Below are 23,411 nucleotides of genomic sequence, written 5' to 3' on the forward strand. Positions count from 1 at the left end.
TTAATACTCGGCAGAAATCAAGCCTGCATTTTGATGCATTTGGTTCGACTTCCTTAACTCTTGAGCAAAAAAAGTGTGCATATACTGCACCATCCATTTTCAATAAGCTGCCACTCGAATTCAAAAATCTTAGCAGTAATCCACGCGCTTTCAAATCTAAACTGAAGACTTTCCTCATGGGTCACTCCTTCTATTCTGTCGAGGAGTTCCTTGAAAAATTAAGCTGATTCTTATTGTATAGGTGATAGCGTTTCCTTAAACTTATGGACTGACTTTTTCAGGTTCATGAACATTTATTTTTATCTGTTATTACTTTTATGTTGTAATTTCATGTACTGACACGTCCATTACCTTGGAGATTTGCTCCTCAATTTGGTCCTACAGAACTTGACGTGTAAATAAATAAGCCACCGAAAATGCTGCTGCTTCCGTGCAAAATTAATCTTGCAATAGCTATCCTTGTTTCTGTTTCTCGGTTACATGTCATGTTATTGGTTGTTTTACATCTTAGATATGTGAAGTTTTCATCTGGCTCCACAAACATATCACAAATTTCATATTTATTCCCCATGACTACCTTCTTCACACTGATCTTCATTCCACATTTCTCACAGCTGGCTTTCGAATGTTTTCACATATTGTTAACTGCTTTTGCATTTCCACGTAGTAACACAATGTCATCGCCAAATCTTCCACTGCCTATCACCTGTTTTTGGAAGCAGTTTTCGGCTAAATCATCTAGATAGGCACTAAGTAGAAGACCACAGCCTAGTCTAACTCCCTTTCGCATTTCTAACTCCCTCTGCCACCCCCGATCCCGGATCCCCGTATCTTTGCGGATAAGCGCCGGCCCAGACAGTGGAGGCAGACGGCGCTGCTAGTGTCGGCCCATTTTAATCACGAGCGGCCCCCTTGTGGTGTGCGCGTCGCGTCGCCTGCTTGTCTGCTTCCTCCGGGCTGCGCAGCTCGCTGCGACGCCTCCGCCGATACCCAACACGTCCCTGGTGGCATCACTGTGCGCTGCCGACTTTGCTGGCTCAGGCCGCACCCCGCGTCTTATCTAAGTTCGATGAACAAAGAAGACAACTCATTCCATCTATTCATTCATAATGAGTGCAACTGGGATGGGTTAGCTTGCTCTAAACGTGGAAAAGTGCAGATGAGTAGCATAAACAATCCTGTAATCCATATCGATACATATTATAAAAGTGGATGTGTCCATGTACGTATACTCGTGCACGTGTGTTCCTCGTCTCTTCACAAGCCACTGGATTGATTTCAACTGAATTTGGTACACAGACTTACTATCGGGAAAGAACCACTGAGGGGATAAGAACTACCCACCTCAAAAGAAGGTGGGAGGTGAAAGGGAATCGTTGTTCACGACACGCTTAGTGACCTGCAACCAACTTTATACATAATTTCATACCTTTATGAGACATTTTCCCAATGACACGCCCTACAATATGATGAAAGTAAAAAACAATTATTGCTCGATACATTTTCGCTGTTCTTTCAGTAAAACTACAGCACCAAGTATGGCCTTTTAATTTATTTCTTCTTTACTACTGTTTGCAGAAAATTTTGTAGACAGCATTCACATATACCACTGAATGTACTAGCAAAAATATGACATTTTACAGCACAGAGTTCAGAACATATAAACTGGTAAACACTGAGATACACAGGATACTGTCACATTTTCATGGCATTTTAATTACACACTTCATTACTACACTGTGCAAGAGAATTAAAGAATCAATTTTTCAAAACCCGTGCCTCCCGTCACCTGCCTGTGATTTGACCACAGAGAGGTGCGTCATTGACACATACGTGAATCAAATGGCAAAGGGTCCCTCTAAGATCCCCCTTCAGCAAAACCATCATTTACTGAGAATTTTAAAAATTTACCTTTATCCAAAACACCTGCGAAGTAGACCTAGGCTCCTGCAAGTAGGCAATCACTTGACACAGCACCGACGCCGGCTCCTATGACTATTTCGTAACTTTTCGCTGTAAAGGCACATTTTTGAAATTCTCAATTAATGTGGGCGGTTGTCACCCAGGTTATTGCTGAACTGAGGGGGCTTAGAAGGACTCTTTACTGTTGTATTCGCGCATGTACGAAAGACGCACCTTTCCACACCACAGGAGGGTGTAAAACAGGAGCGCTGAAAAAGCATAAGGACTCATTCCTGATTTCGATCACGTTCAAATTTCGTCGTATGGTTTTGAACGGTCCGTCGTGGTTCCACCCTTGAACCATAGCAAAAATTGCCGTGGCACTGCACTACAAAGGGGTGAGATGACACGATGCCGTTAGGGAAGTGCTGAACCGTTAGGTAGATGTCAGCATTCTCAAAGATTGTCAAGAATGTCTTCCTGTTGTTCATAGCACTGCAAACTGCCGTTTTCTAGCCTGAAATATGTGGGAACCAAAGTTCCAAGGAAAGGAGTTGTTTCATTGACGCGCTTTATATCACCCCCTGAAACCTTTTCGTGTCGATTCTGAGCGGTGGTTTGTCTGAAACATTTTCGGCGGTCATTCATAAGACAACTGCGTAATTTCATCGCTGTGCGTGGCGTTTCTAACCTCCAGTGCAGAAGAGTCAAAAGAAGGGGTGAACTGTGGATACGAAGGTCTGTGACGACGTTCCCATCTTGCAACACGTCCTCCTTGGCGTTCGGGAGAATTGTTGTGAGATAAGGTGATCAAGTGACATCACGGACCCACTTTAAACGTCACATCAACTTCGGAACTCTAGCCTTTTTTCGCATGTCAATGTCAATAATATTTTCAACATCCGTGTGACTTAAAATATTAGTTTATTTTATATTGAATGCTACCAATTTCAACATTGCGCTATGCCATCTTTAGGCCCCGTATGCATCTCTCCAAATAATCGAAAATGTCATATAGAGCCATAAATCTCTGGATGCCGTGAGTTCAATCGTTACACTAGTGTTTCATTCGAAGACTTGAGCTGCTTTCAAGTCTTGTGTAACGATTGAACTCACGGAATCCAGAGATTTATGGCTCTATATGACATAAATCTCTGGATTCCGTGAGTTCAATCGTTACACTAGTGCTTCATTCGAAGACTTGAGCTGCTTTCAAGTCTTGTGTAACGATTGAACTCACGGAATCCAGAGATTTATGGCTCTATATGACATAAATCTCTGGATTCCGTGAGTTCAATCGTTACACTAGTGCTTCATTCGAAGACTTGAGCTGCTATCAAGTCTTGTGTAACGATTGAACTCACGGAATCCAGAGATTTATGGCTCTATATGACATTTTCGATTATTTGGAGAGATGCATATGGGGCCTAAAGATGGCATAGTGAAATGTTGAAATTGGTAGCATTCAAAATAAAATAAAATAAAATCTTATGTTACGCGGCTGTTCAGAAATTTTGTTGATATTGACTATTACTTAACCAGCCTTTGTCCTCTGTCTATGATGGACCGACAGAGATTTCTTCGCATGTGTCGACACCTTTGTGTTGGACGCGTCGTCGGGCCCGAGGGTAACTACGTGGGGCACCATTTACGAGGAAGGCTGTAGCCACCTATGAGCCAAACTTATGTGTCGCAGTAGCGACTTATGTGTCGAAGTAGCGATCCATTTATTCCTTTGTGTAGTGCATCAACTCTATTAGCAACAAATTTGGCAGGCGGTATCCGCATATACCACTGGATGTACCTGCCATATTATATCATTGTACGACACATAGTTAAAGAAATCTGAAGTCATAAACATTGACTGCCTTGAATATTAAAGTGCAGGGCGAGATTCGCTAGCGATTCGTATGAACTATGTGCACCAATATGTGTGTAGTATGCATGTGAAATATAAGTGACATGTCTGTACGCTGTCACAGCCATGGGTAGAAAGCTCTCCCTAAATACCTGGATCGATTTCAATCAAATTTAGTACACATATTACTTGCTATCTGGAAAGAAGTATTGTTGGGCGTAAAAACCAGGGAGGGAGGAAAAGGAGATGGACAGAGAGGGGGAAAAGGAACAGACGGACTAATAGAAGGTAGAATAAAATACGTACCCTAGCAACGCTGGTTACTCCTGTAGCATTTGATAATGTAGAAGAAACAGATCTGTACAAATACGGATATATCCATCATTTCCTTCAAAGATATTACAAAACCGTGCATTTATAAAAGTTTAAGTCATATTTCCAATTTGGCTGTTTATTAGTTTATTTGGAAGACAATTTTGAACTACCCATCGCACTTTAAATAGTCTATTAACCACAAATAAAACTTTCCTGAATATACACTAATAGGCCAAAATACTGTGCTTATTCGCTTAACTGCTTGTTGGTCGACCTTTCAAGGGCAACGCTTTTGTTAGTTTGGTACGTTTCCGGAGGTACACTGGACCAGATTTCTGGGCCCTTGTCACGCAATTCCCGTAAATTGCCGTCCAGTGACTTATTCGCGCAGAGGCAGCACCCGATAGCGTCCCACATGAGTTCCATCACGTTCTGATCAGGTGGATTCGATCCTGAAACCATCAACGTGAATTCACTGTCATGCTCATAAAACGAGTATTGCATAATTCTGAATTTGTGACACGAACAGTTATCGCGCAGGTAGATACCGCCGACGTCGGGGAAGGTATCAGTCATGAAGGAATGCAGGGGGTCAGCAATAATGCTGATATGGTGCCTTCAATTACTTCCACAGGTCGTCCCCAGCATCAGACCGCAACTAACAACCTCTCCTTGGTCAAAGTTGCTTATATCAGTTGATTTGGCCATTTCCGATCAGTACTGTCGCTAGCATAATAAGCCATTCGTCTATGCTTCGCGCATACGGGATAGTAAGAAAAAGTATGAAAGTCTTGTAAGAGTGTTGAAGGGCAGGTTATGTTGCGAAATAATTGTAAAGAGAAATATTCGATGCGTTCTTCCGTTTCCGAGTTAATTAGCATTGTAGATAGCCAATCGGAGCAAAGTCAAGCAGCCTGCCAGAGACGGTATTACCAAACGTGTATTTCGTTTGCTTCCAAAAACGAAAAGAGAGCGATACAATAATTGGACATGATGATCGAACCCAAGTCAAAGGCTAAGCAGTCTCGTAAGCTACTACCTACGTATGAGAACAACTGACACTAATTGTATCTAGCAGGGTGCTTGAATTTGCGCGCGGCGGCCAGATTGGCTAAATTCAATACTAATTAAGTCGCAAAAGGCGATTATTTCTCAGCAAAACCTACCCTGCAACACAGTCACAAACTTTTCAGACTGCTTCTGGCTGTCTATACACATTATCTGTGGCGTGACGGCAGCAGTCAGCCTCGTGGTGGATACTGTTCGTAATATTTTGGCTCTTCAGTGTGTCACGACGTATGGGGCTTATTGCAATTCGGTTGTGCGAAGAGAAGATATCTGGCAAGCTGACCCGTACTTCAGGGATGAAGCGGAATGTGTGTCTTAAACGGCATGACTTTAAATACAAAAATATAAAAAGCAATAAACGTCAAATGTGGTGTTATTCCTGTGTTCAGTAAATTATGATGACACAGCTACTCGAGAGTGCACCATGAAGTACAAAGCAGGTATGTGTCCTCGGAGTCTACCACGGTGGCATGCCTGAATAAACTCTTCTCGGCTAACAAGCCACTTCATTTCAAATAAAACACTCGGGCATTAGACGGATGTCTCCCGATTGTTGTCGTAAGTAAAAACCGCTCACTGCAGGGGCTGGCGCACCGTTCTGTTGATATGGCAGTATCTGCAGCAAGTCAGAGAGGAGCCGAAGTGAGACATGTGCGAAATGAGAGCTGTGCAGGTCGTAGCAGCTCCGGTAATCCCCGGGACCAATGACGTCAGGTGACGCGAGGAGTCGGTACCACGTTTGAAACTGGTCGCTCCCTATAGCCGGGCAAGCATCTGTCTATGCGAAGGCGCCACTTAGCATCACTGCTTCAGCGGTGTTTAATTCGAGAAAGAACCTACTCACTAGCAAGAATATTAGTCTGGAAGTAAGGATACGGACCACGAAAGCATTTGTTTGGAGTGTAATCCCTTATGGTCGTGAAATTCGGACAATGCGAAAACAGGAGAGAAGACGGCTGGAAGCCTTCGAGATTTGTAGCTACAGTAGGATGATGAAGATCACCTGGAAAGACAGAGATATCCAAGAAGAGGTGCTGAGGAGAGTACAGGAAACCATTGTTGAGGCATATCCAAACAAGAAGAGACAAACTTGCAGGACACATCTTAATACAGAATAACATAATTGGGGCATATCAGAAGGAGCTATTGAAGAAATGGGCTGCCGAGAACGGTCGTGACTTAAGAGAGAGATTGCTTAACCATATGTCAAATCAGTTGGCATAGTGTTCGATTTTGCTGTACCTGTGTACTTTGTCTACATTTCAGCATAGTGTACGCCTGTTTCTTTATTACTTAAGCTGACTATTTTTTGCTGCACTTAATTATCAAAATTGATATTAGCTTCAAGGGTTTTCTGTGTCAGTTGTCACTGTATTTTATTTGCGAACTGAGTCCTGAACTTGTGCCCAGACACCTACTTCATTACTGTCTGTTCAAGCTTGTGTAGTTAATTAGTTACTGCCTTGTTGATTTGCCATATGCTTTCCTGTTTTTGTTAAGTTGCATTTACTTCAAGGGCTAGGAATTTTGTAGATTTGGCGCTTTATGTTACATGTTACGTTCCTGTGTATTTGTCGGATGGGAGCAGAAGTAGTATTTGTTGGTGTTCCTTATTATGCTCATGCGCTCTACTTTGCTGCATTCTTTCAATAGAGGGACGGCAGACAGAATAGACTACTGGGTGTTTCTTCGGTTTGCCGCAAAATAGAGGACGCATGGACTGGTTGTAATAAAGATCAGACCTCACTCCGCTATTTCCTATAGCTTGAGTTTCCTTCAAAGGTAAATATTATTTGTTTTTGAGTGTCGGAGCTGATGAACCACGTAATTTTAAGGAACTGTTTATGCACTAATGGTAAAAAATCGCAACACCGACAAATAGTTAACATGGAGTAATGAAATTTCGGGAATCCCTTTTTGTAGGTAACATATTAAAGTGGTTAACATTGCAATATCACAGCTTAATGTAAGCGCGAGTTACGCCAGCGCAAATGTGAAATTCTAGTACATTAATAACCGGTATAACAGCCAGAATATTGAATGCAAACATGCAAACGTGCATGTATTACGTTGTAGCGGTGTCGGATGGCAGTTTGTGCACTTGGTCGGTCAATGCAGGGACCGCTAATGCTGTTTGTGGTTGGCACCGGCGGTATTGAACGATGATGTCCCACATGTGCTCGAATCGAGACAGACCTAGTGATCGAACAGGCCAAGCCAACATGTCGACAATCTGCAGAACACGATGGGTTACAACAGCGATATGTGAGAGAGTGTTATCCTGTTGGAAAACACCTCTGGAATATTGTTACTGAATGGCACCGCAACAGTTCGAATAACCAGACTGATGTACAGATTTGATGTAAGCGTGCAAGAGATGACCACAAGAGCGCTCCTGCTGTCATATGAAGTAGCACCCGAGATCATAGCTCCATGTGTAGACCCATTGTGTCTAGTACGCAGAGGGTCTGGTTGCAGGTCCTCGAACTGGCGTCTTTCTAACTAACACACGGCCGTCAATGGCGTCCTGGGAGAACTGTAAAACACAACAAACCTTCACCCTGTCCTCGAATGACCTCTCGCTTGATACTGCTGAAGTCGCAAACGGCGGTGGATTGTGGCCAGTGGATTGCACTCTACAAGCCACCTGTGCCTGATCTGTCCTTGAAGTAACCGATTAGTAACAGCTCTTTGTGTCACTGTGGTACCAACTACTGTTCAAACTGCTACTGCTGATGCAGTACGATGTGCCATAGCCGTCCGCTGAGCAGAATGGTCTGTCCTTTCGGTAGTGCCCGGTGGCTTTCAGGAGCCCGGTCTTCTTGGGATCGTACATTCTTGCGATCACCGCTGCAAGTAATAATGTACAGTGGCTATATTGCTGCCACGTCTTTCCGCAATATCGCAGAAGAACATACAGCTTCTCGTAGCCCTATTACAAACCTATTTGATGCTTAGTGAGGTGTTGATAGTGGCGTGCTTTTCTCTTTAAAAGGCATTCTTGACTAACATCAACCCACCACATACAGTCTCAAAGGTAACCAACGCTCACGTCCGTTACACTGTGTATTTAAAGCAAACCTAATTTTCATTTGCGTAATGGCGGTACTAGATCCACTCTTATACGACTGGTGTGAAATTTGAATAGATATCATCTTTCAGATGTAGAATTGCGCCTATCAACTTTCGTTTTTGTCACACAATTCCTTCTTGGTGTAGTGATTCTTTTTCCGTCAGAGAACGTTTAAAGGCGGGAACTAATATTATCATACCAGTAATAATACATAAGTAGTCCAATGTAGATGGTATCGTAATAAAGGTATTTCCACTCACTCAAGCCCGTTTCTGTTTCCTCCATTTTTTAATGTACAACGTTAGTCGGGTAGTATAGACCATACCAGCGTCGGATGGAAAGGGCTATGTAGGCAACGGTCCAACGAGCGAGGTGGCGCAGTGGTTACACACTGGACTCGCATTCGGGAGGACGACGGTTCAATCCCACGTCCGGCCATCCTGATTTAGGTTTTCCGTGATTTCCTTAAATCACTCCAGGCAAATGCCGGGATGGTTCCTCTGAAAGGGCACGGCCGACTGCCTTCCTCATCCTTCCCTAATCCGATGAGACCGATGACCTCGCTGTCTGATCTCCTTCCCGAAAACAACCCAACCCTATGTAGGCAAGGTTTTCTTCTTTTCCATGGGAGGGGGGGCGGGCTTGGTACCAAGGTGAGGTAGAAGCTTTTGCTGGCAAGGGCTGTGGTGCGAGGCTGCAATGAAGCAACCAGTTTCAAGTGTTTTGGAAGGCGACTTGACCGAAATAGCCGCTGACGATCGCTTTAATATTCCTAGGACTACATTGCGAAAGAGATTAAAATTATTGTACCACACGTATAAGACACCTCACATGGCTTTTTCAAACCAACATTTGAGAGAAATTACGAAAAAATGATTTCATGTCAGTGGTCCTAGCTAAGACTGAATTTCAAAATATAGCCTACCATATGAAGAAAAATTAAAAATTTGCTTCACCGACGTAACAAAGAAAAGATATGGACATGTAAAGATTTGTATGAAAACTTTATGAAGAACTGCCTTAGATCTCTGACAGAAAAACCTCAGCACCTAAGTTCAGTAGGATGCGCCAGGTCCAATTGATCACAAGTTGGAAGGCTTCTTAATTAGCTGTTTTATTCTTATATTGTACACAGAAGAAACGGTTTATTTGCTTTTTTATTTAGAAAATTGGTATTTTTTGTACGGCCTTGTATGTTTTTAAACTTGACCAGTTTTAACGCCCCCCTCTCAGCCACTTACCACTCCCATCGTTTCCTGCGCCACAATGGTTTCATTCTTTGTATCTCTTTCGAGACTTCTCCATCGATATACTGAACTATCACCTAACTACATTGATTACACCCTTTCATTCTGCAATTTTTGGTTTCTCAAATCTCGCTGGAGCAATTTGAGTTAACAGAAATAAATTGGAGCACCTCCTTCCTGGGCCCCCGTAAATCTATCAGTAATGAGCCATTTACTTCAAATCGCAGTACTGTGAAAGGTATATAATGAAGACCATACACAGTCGCAAAATCACACGCAAATGAGAGATAGACAGGATCTTTGACTCTGTAGTAAGCTCGCAGCCCAGACGAGAGGTATAAATTACAGGGACCGAGAGTTCACCTAGCAGCATGCAGCATCTCTTTTTATCTTCTTGAGTGTTAGAAAACAGTTCCCATTCCTTAAGAAAACGATTCTGCCTTATTTTCAAGTAGTAGGCCTACAGGAATGGAAGAAGCACAATTGGTGGAGTTGTGATCGACGAATATCTTGGAGAGCATTTATGTAATACATCTTCCGCACAGCGTCTCCTTTGCAACACATGCTTTGGTTTTATTTCTTCATATAATTTCTCCCATGCATCAAAGAAGCAGCAGAGATCAGAATGAACAATAATAACTTTAACCGTGACAGTGGCCATAATCTTTTGTTAATGTCTCGAAAAAACAGAGATTCTCCGTGTTCTTCACGTTCGAACGGGCACCATAAGTATCGTAGACGTTGGCATCATCTCGAGCAGCATGGTGACAGTCAGTTGTTCCAGACGAAGGTGGCAGACGTTGTCCAGGAAAGTTCGAATTTTTATTCCAGTTTAATAACCCTTATATGCCCACAGGATCGGAAACGACCCTGCTGCGACCCAAAGCGGTCCCCATATTCCCCTCACTGTTCGGGTCAGAAGAAGATGTGCACTTTGTAAAAATTAAACTCTCGGAATGCGCCGAAAATGCAATATAAATTTACTTGACCACTGTTTTGATGTGTTTCATGCATAATGATATTATGTTTTATGCTCCTTATCAACCTATTATGATTACTCGACAGCTCATAACTTGTAATAATGATGACTGGTTATCAAATTCCTAATCATTAACACTGCTTCCCTAAAAGAACTTCTATTTTGATTGTTCCTGTTTCACAGTAGTGTAAGACCTTATGTGCCAATGGGTTATTGTCGACCCCCCTGTCCGTCCGTGGTAGCGGAGTGGTCAGCGCGACGGAATGTCAATCCTAACGGTCCGGGTTCGATTCCCAGCTGGGTCGGAGATTTTCTCCGCTGAGGGATTGGGTGTTGTGTTGTCTTAATCATCATCACTTCAAATCCATCGACAAGCAAGTCGCCGAAGTGCCGTCAAATCGAAAGACTTGCACCCGGCGAATGGTCTACCCGACGGGAGGCCCTAGTCAAATGACATTATATTGTCGACCCCCTGAAAAAAAATCTCCTTTCAGTATTAAAACTACAAATTACAGGTATAGCTGTTGTCTATGGTCACTAATAAACCGTTCTCGCTTCTCACGCCCGGGTTCCCGGGTTCGATTCCCGGCGGGTTCAGGGATATTCTCTGTATCGTGATGGCTGGGTGTTGTGTGATGTCCTTAGGTTAGTTAGGTTTAAGTAGTTCTACGTTCTAGGGGACTGATAACCATAGATGTTAAGTCCCATAGTGCTCAGAGTCATTTGAACCATTTCAACCATTTTTTTGAACCAAGCCACTAATAAGCAACATATGTGAAAATCATAAAACTCTGTGTGCAAAACGGTTCTGGGCATATGTGTGTTAACGTGGCAATAAAACCTAGAATACTTTGTATCTTAAACTTTGTTTCCAGTACCCAGTGGTAAAGTGCCCAGTGAATTTACCTTCTAACTAGAAGACCACAAGGCAGTCACATTTTTGTAATTTTTTGTATTTATAGCACACGAATTTCAGAACTCAATTGTCATTCTCGACAAACAGTACGTTATAACTCTCTAAAATTCTTGAGAAAATCGATAATGAAGTTTCCTGACCACGTTTCATATGCTAAAGAAAGTTCAGTCCTATCGGACTGAAATTTTTAAACAAGGGTGCATGTTCTACGGTTATGTTCCTGAAGCGTAAAATAGATAAAGATGATGTTCCTGAAGCGTAAAATAGATAAAGATGGGAAAAAATTGAGTGACGTTTCGCTTATTATTTTTTCATTTGTAAGACGTTCAGTTCGAATGCCTGTGCCACTTAAATGTAAAATTCATCAAATGTATGCTAACAAACATGTATATTGCTGTCATTATTATGAAAAATGCACGTTTTCTTATTTCTAATTACATAGTGCACACAAAAATCCAGTTTTCATTGCAAATATAGATTCATAATTAACGATATTTTATAAAAGAGAGTTAATCAAGATTAAATGAATTTAGAAAAACATTAAACATCAAATTTTTCCCATCCTTATGTACATACATTTCATGGAAATACTACAGAACATGCCGTTTGGTTAAAAATTTGAATCGATAGGGAATCGTACCCAGCATTCCCCTCCCCCCCCCCCCCCAACCCCCAACGTGACTGGCCAGCACTCCACCACAGAGGGGGTAAATGACCTTACTTTAGAGAATTAAAGAATTTTCGGAAGTCTTTAAAGTCGATTTTCTCCAGAGATGCATTGAACTGCGTCAGTAGATCGATATTTGAATTATGAACTCCATGTACCACAAATACAAAAAAATACAAAACTCGATTGTGGTGAGGTCTTGTAAGAGGAGCCACGAAATGCATATAGTCTGACAAGCTAACACGGAGCTGTAATGCGATACCGAGCGTACCGCATCCCACTGCCGCCTCGCAGCGTTACGCTTCCCGGGTTGCCTGCATGTGAGGGGAAGCAGCAAACCACCCGGCGTAGCCCGGCCACGTACTGGCCACCTGTGGCTCTGGGTCGGCCTTGTCTGCGCATCCTTTCCCCCACCTCTCACCCCCACCCTGCCACATCATCTTATTGTTACAGCGCCAGATTCCCAGTAATCCGAGCAGTGGGTAGACCAAACACTCCGTCTAGCTAATTTGTGAGGTCGGCCAATTGGTACTCCTTCCGCCAATTCAGAGTTCTGCTCTGCCAGAGTGAATGCCAAGTAACATTAAGCTGGCATATGCGTTAGCAACCCAAGCAGTTAACAGAGTAAGTATTCTTCCCCACCGTCACAGGTGATTAAAATAACACACACTCACTCACACACACGCGAGCGCGTAGAAACAAACAGGGTGAAGAATCATGACAGAAATTTTTCTCGTGACTCACAAACGTGTTTCCAAGAAGCGGAAGCAACTTTAGCGTAAAACTAGCATACGCGACCTAATGAATCACTAATAGCATACTAGTTTCACGCATTATTTATTAAGTAAATGTGATTTTCATTACATCTCAAAGCTAGAAACGAAGTCGCTAGCGTTAAGCGACGCAAGCACACCGGGCAAGAAACCTGTCACCATCAGGAGACATTACGCTGATAACGTGTAGTTCTACCCATAGCTTTCATAATGGCCCCAAACTGGCGAGAAAGAGAGTCCAGAAGTTTCTTCAGGCATATCACATCTGTCTGAAGAATCTCGTTGATTAGTAATACCCGACGAACTACCACATTTGGGGATGCTGATTGCTACGTCTCAACCGCAATCCTAAGGGCTGTTATACAAATTCTATTCCATTAAAATAGGATAATTTAGGAGGTCATAAGAGGTGAGGGTACATCATTGTCCATAAAACCAGGAACGTAAGCATACTGCCTAGTGACCATGCTTGGAAGACGCGAATGTCCACAGTATACTTCATGACTACGTATAAAGGGCTGTTAAATGAAAATAATACAGATGGAAAAAGGTAAGTAAACTTTTTGTTATTTCAACAGTAATCGGCACACCCATTTTTACATTTATCCCACTGTGACACAAGACGGTCAATGTCTTCTTGGAAAAATGTTTGCCGAGGCCTGCGGAACCATGATTACATCCAGATGAACATCTCGACGTTAAAGAATGTTTTTCTTCAGGGCTGCAAAAACGCCTAAATGGGATGGGGATAAATAGAAAGTTAATGGATAATGTGTAAAGGCTTCCCAGCGAAACGCCTGAAGAGTACTCGAAACAACCTTGGCAATATGTGGGTCTGCAAAAGTTGGCTCTGAATGCCTTAAGCATCCTCCATACGGTCCCGTTCCTCCCCATGCTATTTCTATATTTCTGGAGCCCTGAACGGAGGGCCGGCCGGAGTGGCCGAGCGGTTCTCGGTGCTACAGTCTGACAGTTCTAGGGGACTGATGACCTCAGAAGTTAAGCCCCATAGTGCTCAGAGCCATTTGAACCATCTGAACCTGAAGGGAGGTATTCGTGGCAGTCGATTTGCTTCGGACACAAGGAGCACACCTGGTTACATTCATTGCTCCGTAAGCAACCGCAAACACTTTCATTAAGGTACTGAGCGTCTAGTCTCATAAAGGAGTAAATGTACGAGGTGGCCTGAAAAGTAACGCCTCCGAATTTTCATCCGAACGCACTATAAGTTTTTTTTAAATAAAAGAAACGTTATTAAAATTCTATAACAGGATTCTTCGTGTCCACATATTTATCTCTCAACGTAATCACCCTGGTTACGAACACATTTCTCCCGACGAGAGACCAATCATCCCATCGTCGTAGAATGTTGTACAATGTTTTACTTTGTTGACGGGGCCACAGCTTCAGCTCTACCTGCATCGCTTCGTCACTATCAAAGTGAAGTCCTAGAAAGTGTTATTGGTATCCTTTAAATTCTGGAAACAGATGAAATCGGATGGGGTCAAGTTGGGACCGTATGGATGATGGAAGATGACAGTGAATCCAAGGCGTCGAATTGCTGCAGATGTTCCAGCACTCTTGTGTAGTCTGGCGTTGCTATTCCGAAGGAGAGGGTGCTCCATTTGTGGACAGACTCTTCGAATTCGAAACTCTCTACAGCACGTTCTCACGCACCGACATAGTTACTTAAACACCGCCACATCACATTCTGCAATTAGGAGCTCTCTACCGACAGAACGCTGCAGCTATGTATATATGAAGAATAAAGATGCAAAAGGTTAATAACGTTTGTTTTATTTAAAATTCTTTAAGAGTTCTCACATAAAAATTCAGAGGCATTGCTTATCAGGATTTTGTGTTGTACCAACAGGTATGGCTATTATTTTCGAAATAATACAGAATTAACTTCCTTTTTTCCATCTATCTCGTTTTCATTCGACTACCCGCTACAGAAAATGGTTCAAATGGCTCTGATCACTATGAGACTTAACATATGAGGTCATCAGTCGCCTAGAACTTAGAACTACTTAAACCTAACTAACCTAAGGACATCACACACATCCATGCCCGAGGCAAGATTTGCACCTGCGGCCGTAGCGATGGCGCTGTTCCAGACTGAAGCGCCTAGAACAGCTCGGCCACACCTGCCGGCCGCTACAGAAGAAACGGCAACACTTGAGCACTGCGATGTTGAGCTGAACATCTTAATTTATGTTCCCAGAAAACTGAATCAGTGAACGGAAGTAAAGGTATGAAAGACACTTGCAAAACGTTACATAAATGTCTCCGGCCTTGACCTATAACGTACACAAGCTTCTGGTTGAAACGCTCGTCGCACTATCAGTGCAGCCGACACATCGCATTATTTGTAAACGAGCTACTCATTGGAACACATTACATGGTCCTATGTTGTTTGGCCTTCTGGAGAAGCGCGTCGTTATGTGTCGCTGTGATGGAAGGCATTTTGCGAGATACCCGACTCTAAATGTCCATTGCATGCAGTTCTCTTCGCAATGTTTGCTCGAAAACAGGTTCAGATAGACCTATATTTATTGACAGCAGCAATACCTGTAGGTAAATGTATTTGCAGTTGCGAATATGAACCACCATCGGCTGTATATTGTAATGATGACTATGAACGTTAGTGCCGGACTGGGACTAAACCCGGATATCTCGTTTTATGCGCGCGGTTACCTTAACTGCTTCGTCTATCCGTGCACGAATCGCGGCCAGACCCAAGCTTCCACTTGTCCTCATCCATGTGTCAACCCCTGCACTCGTATTTAACGTATTATTCAGTCCAGGAAGGATGTATTTATTGAGAGTGGAGAGCCTGATATTGGTGAATAAATACATGCATGCATGTGAGAAGGAATGTTGCATGGTGCTTCTTAATAACACAGGCTCTGTTATTTTGCAAGAATTCCTGTCGGATTTGAAGGAGATTGCCATCAGCAAGGCGTGTGACTGTAGATTAGGCCGCAATCGGTACACCATTTCATGTAGACACGCTACATATTCGCTATATTGCACTAACAAATCGGAGCAACTTAGTTCATGGTATGGCCATGGGCAGGTCCAAACACGACAGCTGCTTTCTGCCATTCTGTCACACTTCTATGGCGAGCCGTCCTATTGCTCTGATTCCGTATAACGGTACGGCACACTGACACTTCACTCCAACAACTTACGTCAGCAGCAGAAGGTGTCACCGCACGGTAGCAATTATTCATCGTCTGCAGCGCTCCATAGCGATCTGTTTGTTAGGGAGGTGACAATATCGGGTTCAGGGAGCTTATTTACGCATTGAAAATTTTCATAAAATCTGTCACGATGACGCGTGTGTTTTCTGTATTAGTCTCATCATTCACAGATATTATTCATAATTGTCTTATCTACATTAGGTCCTTATTGGCTGATCGAAATCGTACCTCTGCTAGATGACGTAACAGCTAAGAAGATGTAGCAGCTGACGCTCATTTACAATGTGGGTACATATACATTTTTCAGGCGAAGAACTCATTCAACTCTCATAATGATTGGTTAGTACCTCCGGGTACTGATGGAGATGTCTAACGTTCGATTTGCGGTGACCTCCTCAGATATATCAGGTATATACATCTCGTATGGGACCAGTGCGCCTCGTTGAGCCAAATGACAAGCTGTGCGACTAAAATAAGAAGAGGCTTAACCCACAGTGCACCGAAAAACAGACCCGGATAGTGAACAACACAGTCACCGAGATATACGAGGGTCACTCCAAAAGAAATGCACACTAATTTTGTAAAAATACAGTTTTCATTCTGCATATGTGAAAGTTTTACAGTGTGTAGATAAATCCTTCCCACTTGTTTTCAAACTTAGTTCAACCTTTTCCCGTGAGTGGCGCCGCCACAGCGTGTCTACAAGATGGCTGCTACACTTGACGTTCGTCAGAAGCTACGTGCTCTCATAGAATTCTTGTGCTGTGAAACCGAGACAGTGGGAAACGTCCACAAGAGGTTGGAAAAGGTGTATGGAGATGCTGCTGTCGATCTCAGTACAGTTAGCTGGTTACGTGATGAAAGCGGGCACGGCAATATTGAGGATTGTCCTCGCAGTGACAGGCCTCGTACTGCACACACTCCAGACAATGTGCAGAGAGTTAACGAATTGGTGACTGCTGACAGACGCATCACAGTGAACGAATTGTCACGCTACGTTTGGATAGGGGAAGGAAGTGTTTGCAGAATACTGAAAGTGTTGGCGTTAAAAAAGGTTTGTGCCAGGTAGGTTCCCAGGATGTTTACAGTGGCTCACAAAGAAACAAGAAAAACAGTATGTAGTGAACATTTGGAACAGTACGAGAATGGTGAAGATGAATTTCTTGGAAGAATTGTGACAGGTGATGAAACATTGCTCCATCATTTTCCACCAGACACGAAGAGGCAATCAGTGGAGTGACATCATGCAAATTCACCCAAGAAAAAAAAAATCAAAACCGCAACTTCTGCTGGAAAAGTTATGGCTACGGTATTTTTCGATTCCGAAGGACTCTTGCTTCTGGACATCATGCCAAGTGGAAGCACCATAAATTCTGATGCATATGTGATGACACTGAAGAAACTACAAGCTCGACTGAGTCGTGTTCGACCACATCGGCAAAAGCAAGATGTTTTGCTGTTGCACGGCAATGCACGGTGACATGTCAGTCAAAAAACCATGAAAGCGATCACAAATCTCTGATGGAGAACACCCGCCTTACAGTCCTGACCTGGCTCCATGTGACTATCATCTCTTTGGGAAACTGAAAGACTCTCTTCGTGGAACAAGGTTTGAAGATGGTGACTCCCTTATGCACGCCGCTAAACAGTGGCTCCAACAGACTGGTCCACAATTTTATCGTGCGGCTATACAGGCGCTGGTTCCACGATGGCGTAAGGCAGTTGAGAAGGATGGAAATTATGTGAAGAAATGAAAATATTGTTCCTAAAGGATGTATCTACACACTGTAAAACCTTCAAACATGTAGAATAAAAGATGGATTCAAAAAAATAATGTACAGACAAAAAATGATTACAATTTCAGAAAAGTTGGGTGATTTATCGAGAGAAAGAACTTCACGAATTTAGCAAGTTAGTAACACGTTGGTCCATCTCTGGTCCTTATGCGAGCATTTATTCGACCTGGCATTGATAAATAGAGTCGTTGGATGTCATCCTGAGAGATATCGTCCGAAATTCTGTCCAACTGGAGCGTTAGCTCCACATAATTCCATGGGGTTGGATGGTCTTGCCCATAATCCTTCAAACGTTCTCAATAGGGACAGACCCAGGACCCTCCTGGACAAGGTAGGGTGCGGCAAGCACCAAGGTAAACAGCAGAAGCTGTCGGCGTTTGCGGGCGTGCAGTATCTTGCTGAAATATAAGTCTCGGATGACTTGTCACGAAGGATGACAATATCGCCAAGGTACCGCTGTGCAGTAAGGCTGCTACGGATGACAAGCAAAGGGGTCCTGCTATGAAAGGGAATAGCACTCGTGATCATCAGCCCGGGTTGTCGAGCGTATGGCGGGCGACAGTGTCCCCCACTGTCCGTGGCGCCTCTAGACACGTTTTCGGCCTGGAATCCCACTGACTGGAGTATAATTGTCTTCACTGAAGTGTCCTGCTTGGAAATGAGCACCGATGATCAGCGAAAACGTCATTGTTATAATTTCTTCATTTTCCCTTTTGTAATATCGTAATCTGAAAATGGACGTATAACTGCCCGCAACAGACCAAGGTTTTGAACCAATAAAAGTTTACAACTGAAGCTGTTAATTATCGGAATAGGCCCTGTTGCGGAGGCCCTAACTAAAACTTCGCTCTGGCTTTTACTGTAACTTACATCTCAGTTTATATCTGAGAAGCACTTGCTTTCAAGGAGTATATGGTATACGTCAGGCACGGTGAAATGGAAGCAGAAAAGTTAATATGGGTAACGAGGTTCCTAAGCGTTCAGAGTCGTCTTATTCAATACTATTCTCGAAATGAAATTCTCGGTCCCTTGAAACCAGCAACAAAATGTGCCATCAAGCAGCCTCTACGCTAGAGCTATGACGCCGGAATGTCGTCTGTAATGATGCCCGCTCAGTGCGCTCTGGTTACGCGTTCCGACCCACTGGCACATATCCTCAGAGGATTTACCGCCACTAGGAACGAGAGCCGCAGTAACGAAGGGCGGACGGAGCGGGTGATACAGCCGCGTTACATAACGCCGCTCGTAAAATAAAGCGGCCTGCCTGACACTTAGGCTTTTATCGTCGCAATAGCGGACAGCTTCGCGCTGCCTCAGCCCTTCCCTGTCAAGGCGATTCGTCTCGAGTCCCGCAGGAGAAGGTGCGCCATGGGACTGGGGAGTTCTCCCTGCAACATCTTGAGTATCCACTACACAGCTCGACTGCTTACGTTGGCGGACAAATGGTTAGCAACAGCGATAATGTGTACGATAACTATTTACTCACGTTGCTCTCTCGAGCCCAACGCATTAGCGAAGTAAACAAAGGGCGGCACAGCAACTGTCAAGTCAATGCTCAACAATGCTATACAGGCTGATTTTGCTAAGCGGGGCAATATACAGAAAATTATCCCTGACAGGTTAAGGAGGAACAACATGTCGCTGTAAATGCAGTCCAAGGTAGATGTACACACGTCGAAGTGGAGATGACACATCTTTTACAGTGTGGGTTTCAACTAATGATAGCACACATGAGAACGCACAGGGTATGTGGGAATGTTCTGTCTTTACTGGGGTTTTAGCCACACACTCGAAAGTGAAATAATGTTGTCGATGACGCTGGCGCGATCACACATCTGTACTACGGGACATCCGCTTCACTGCTGATGCTGACTCAATCTGATGTGTAGTGCAGCGTTGAAAGACGATGACCCGCTCTACCAGACAGACACAGGCCGACGTGGTCTCTACATTTTGTACAATGGCTACGACGGGTGGCAGAACGTCTGTACCGGGAAATGTATCACCGACGACAGCAACCGACGCGCAAACTGATTACAACAGTGTTTCGTGGTTCGTGTGAGATAGGTTTGTTTACGGGAATAGGTAACCATGAAAGGAGGGTGCGCCCAATACATTCACGGGCTGTGGCGAAACAGATGTAGTAAATTTCGTCTATGGGATAATCACTAGGCAGGTGGGTCGCCAGCACAGATGACCGTTGGAACATTTTCTAAGACTGCCACTACTCGTATCATTTATAACGCTTTATTACCAGCGTCACGTCACTGCTTCGTCGCACAGGTCACTAAGTTGCTCGGACTTGTCACCCATCTTATTCAGAGATGAGGCTATCTTTACGAAGTATGGTATCGTCAGCCTACACAATACTTAGGCCTGTAACCACGAGTTACAAAGAATCTCCACGGGGTGGCACCACACCATCAGCATTGGTTCAGCCTCACATATTGCAGATGACCCTGTCTCTCCTGATGGAAGAAGTACCTTTGATAGCAAGAATGGTAATGTGGCTGTCACACAATTACATTATGGTCCCACATCTCATTTGCGCATTTCCTTGGTGGGGGGTGGGGGGGGGGGGGGGGGGGGCAGGCATCTAGGGAAACACCCGACGGATCAGAATGGGAAGTCCAATTGAATGGTTCAAAAATGTGTGTGTGAAATATTATGGGACTTAACAGCTAAGGTCTTCAGTCCCTAAGCTTACACACTATTTAACCTAAATTATCCTAAGGACAAACACACACACACACACACACACACATGCCCGAGGGATTCAATAGTTCACCGGACCTCAGCCCCTTATATATCTACCTTTGGTGCACACGAAATAAGTCGTGTATGCACAGCCCATCCTAAACATGCAGAAACTCTAACAACGCATTCATGCTGCCTGTGACGCTATTCGGTTCTATCGTGGCTCATTAGAAGTGTGGGTCAGTCGCTGCTTTGGCACTTTCGTGCATACTTAGAAGCCCGTGAGGGCCACTTCGAACACCTTGTCAACCATCCTGTTCATATTATTCCAGAGGTCGGACAAGCCGGCTGGAGTGGCCGTGCGGTTCTAGGCACTACAGTCTGGAACTGAGCGACCGCTACGGTTGCAAGTTCGAATCCTGTCTCGGGCATGGATGTGTGTGCTTTCCTTAGGTTAGTTAGGTTTAATTAGTTCTAAGTCCTAGGCGACTGATGACCTCAGAAGTTAAGTCGCATAGTGTCAGAGCCATTTGAAACATTTAGATCGGGCAAACGTAGCCAGAGTTGCACATAGTGAATGAAATGTTCCACACTGGCTCTTAAAATACCTCTATTAAAAAGTCACACTCGGTTTCCCATCAGTGGAGATGATTCTTCAGGTGATAAGTTTTCTTATTTTATTAAACAGCCGTGCCGCGGCGCAGTAAATGCTAAGGGCCAATTCCTCCAGTTATCGCCAAGATTAAACCAATTACGCGCTAAAAGCTGTTGTCTGTGATCAGACTGACTGTAGTCATGCTGCACCATGCCGCAGGCGTCATAGAAACGCACACGGCGCCAGCATAATCAGTGAAACGGTGGGAACTGCATCGCAGTATTTGCTGTGCCACGTGACGTATATTTAAAAATAATAATAAAAAAAACTTATTACCTGAAGTTGCGTCTCCACTCATGGGGGCCGGTCGTAACTTTTTAATAAAAGAATTTTAACAGCCAGTGCGAGAACTTCATTCACCGTCCTATTCGTAGATGAAGTTTCGTTATGAGGGGCTGTATTGTCAGCCTTCACAATACCTGGAACTAACTGTGGGCTACGGAGAATCCTCACGGTGGTGTATCACATCATGTCGTGCGCTGCATAATGCTGTGCAGACATGGCGGATTAATAATCTGTAACAGAGACACCACGCATTTCCGGTCATATGTCCATATGACCTTTTCTGCTCCTTATCCTCTCAGAGACAGTTTTCTCCAGTTTGTTTCAATTTAGCAAAATTACTCGGTATAATAAGAAGAACTGGACAGTTCAACAGGAAGCTAGATGCTGAAAATGAGATGAAAGAAAAGCTGCCGTTACCTTACTCTGAAGGACGTCAACGATGTAGTGGGTAAGGTGCTTCACCGAGGAGACATCAAATTAGCTTTCTGGCCTGATCGTAAGATCCAGAATTTTGTAGAATCCACTGTGGTTGCAGTACAAGCCCTCAAAACTACAGTTGTACGGGAGGGTCCACTGTGGCTGTGATGTTGCCTGCAGAGAGGAAACCGGAAGGCCTGCCTGTTAGCACTCACAAGCAGAGCATGGACGCTAGTTTCGGTAGGGACAGCACGACAGATCGGCTCGTGCAGAGCACCGGTGCAGGCTATTGTGTTTCAGGAAGCACGAGTATTTGTGTGAGGTCCTTGGATGCGCACTCACCGAATGATAAACGGCTGAAATCCTGAAGCAGTTGAACAGCATCTATAAGGGAATGGTTAAGGGGTCCTGAAGGCCTGGCTTCCTGCCATCCGGTTCGAAGAATCGAATGCGGTCGCAGGGCAGCGGCCTCATCAGAAACTGCCGTTACCGGCTAAACAACCAGCGCACGAACGGCTGGCGTCGTTTCTCCACAGTTAACTATAGAAAAACATGTTGCAGATTTACGGTGGGTACTTTAGGACCAATAAATCGTACTGAATTTTACAACGGGAGTCTTATGACGTGGCCAAAAGAACAAAGTCTCTTAGTGTTACTGCTGTACATACACATTGATACAGAGAGTAACCTTTAGGTAATAACTCTTACTATACATATTGTTTCAATTATACATTATAAGAACGTTTAGTGGATCGTAAGGACAGTCGCTAATTAGCGGTAAAATTTTTTCACTTAAATTTTGTTCACTAATAAGAGAATTAGGGAAGCAACGGCATAACCACATTAAAATTTCAGTTTTTGTTTGCTACAGTAATATAATTCAGTGCCAAAGAGTTTCGCTTCCTTTCTCACTTTTGTGTAAAACTAAGTGCTTAATGAATAGCAGTTAATCATGTAAAATTTAAACATCATTTGGTCTACTTTACCTCATGTTAAAATCCTCTTCATTGCACACTTTAATTTAGATTATTCAGAACTACGTGGGCCTTTCATGTACTAAGACTCTGCGCTGTTGTTTTGTACCCATCTTCTAAGACTTCAGTACAGAAGTTTTGTACTTAATACCAGAACACAACAACGCTGTTACAACGCCATTACAATAACATATCAAAGGAAAGAAGGAAATTTTGCACACATTCTCGAACCACATTAGTATACAAGGACCGAACACAGTTTCCGTTCAGACGCCACACATTCTGGAAAGATATGTTACTCAGGTAGAATCGCCGTGTGAATCCCACCGACACTCCAGGTTGAAGATACCCTTTTGGTAAAACTACCTTGTCCTGCTGCGTGAAGAGGTCCGTAAGTGCCTCTGCACATCCGTGTCCTACAGGAATAGTCGACCCTCAAGACCTTCTTGGAGGTACGGAAGGCATGACAAACACATGGGAAGAGATAGGACTGTAGGGTGGGTGCTCGAGTGTCATCCACTTGAGATAAGTAGATTCTGCGTTATGACATTTGCAGTATGGGGGACGTCTATTATCATGAAAC

This window comes from Schistocerca gregaria, chromosome 2 (assembly GCF_023897955.1).
Source record: "Schistocerca gregaria isolate iqSchGreg1 chromosome 2, iqSchGreg1.2, whole genome shotgun sequence".
Classification (NCBI taxonomy): Eukaryota; Metazoa; Arthropoda; class Insecta; order Orthoptera; family Acrididae; genus Schistocerca; species Schistocerca gregaria.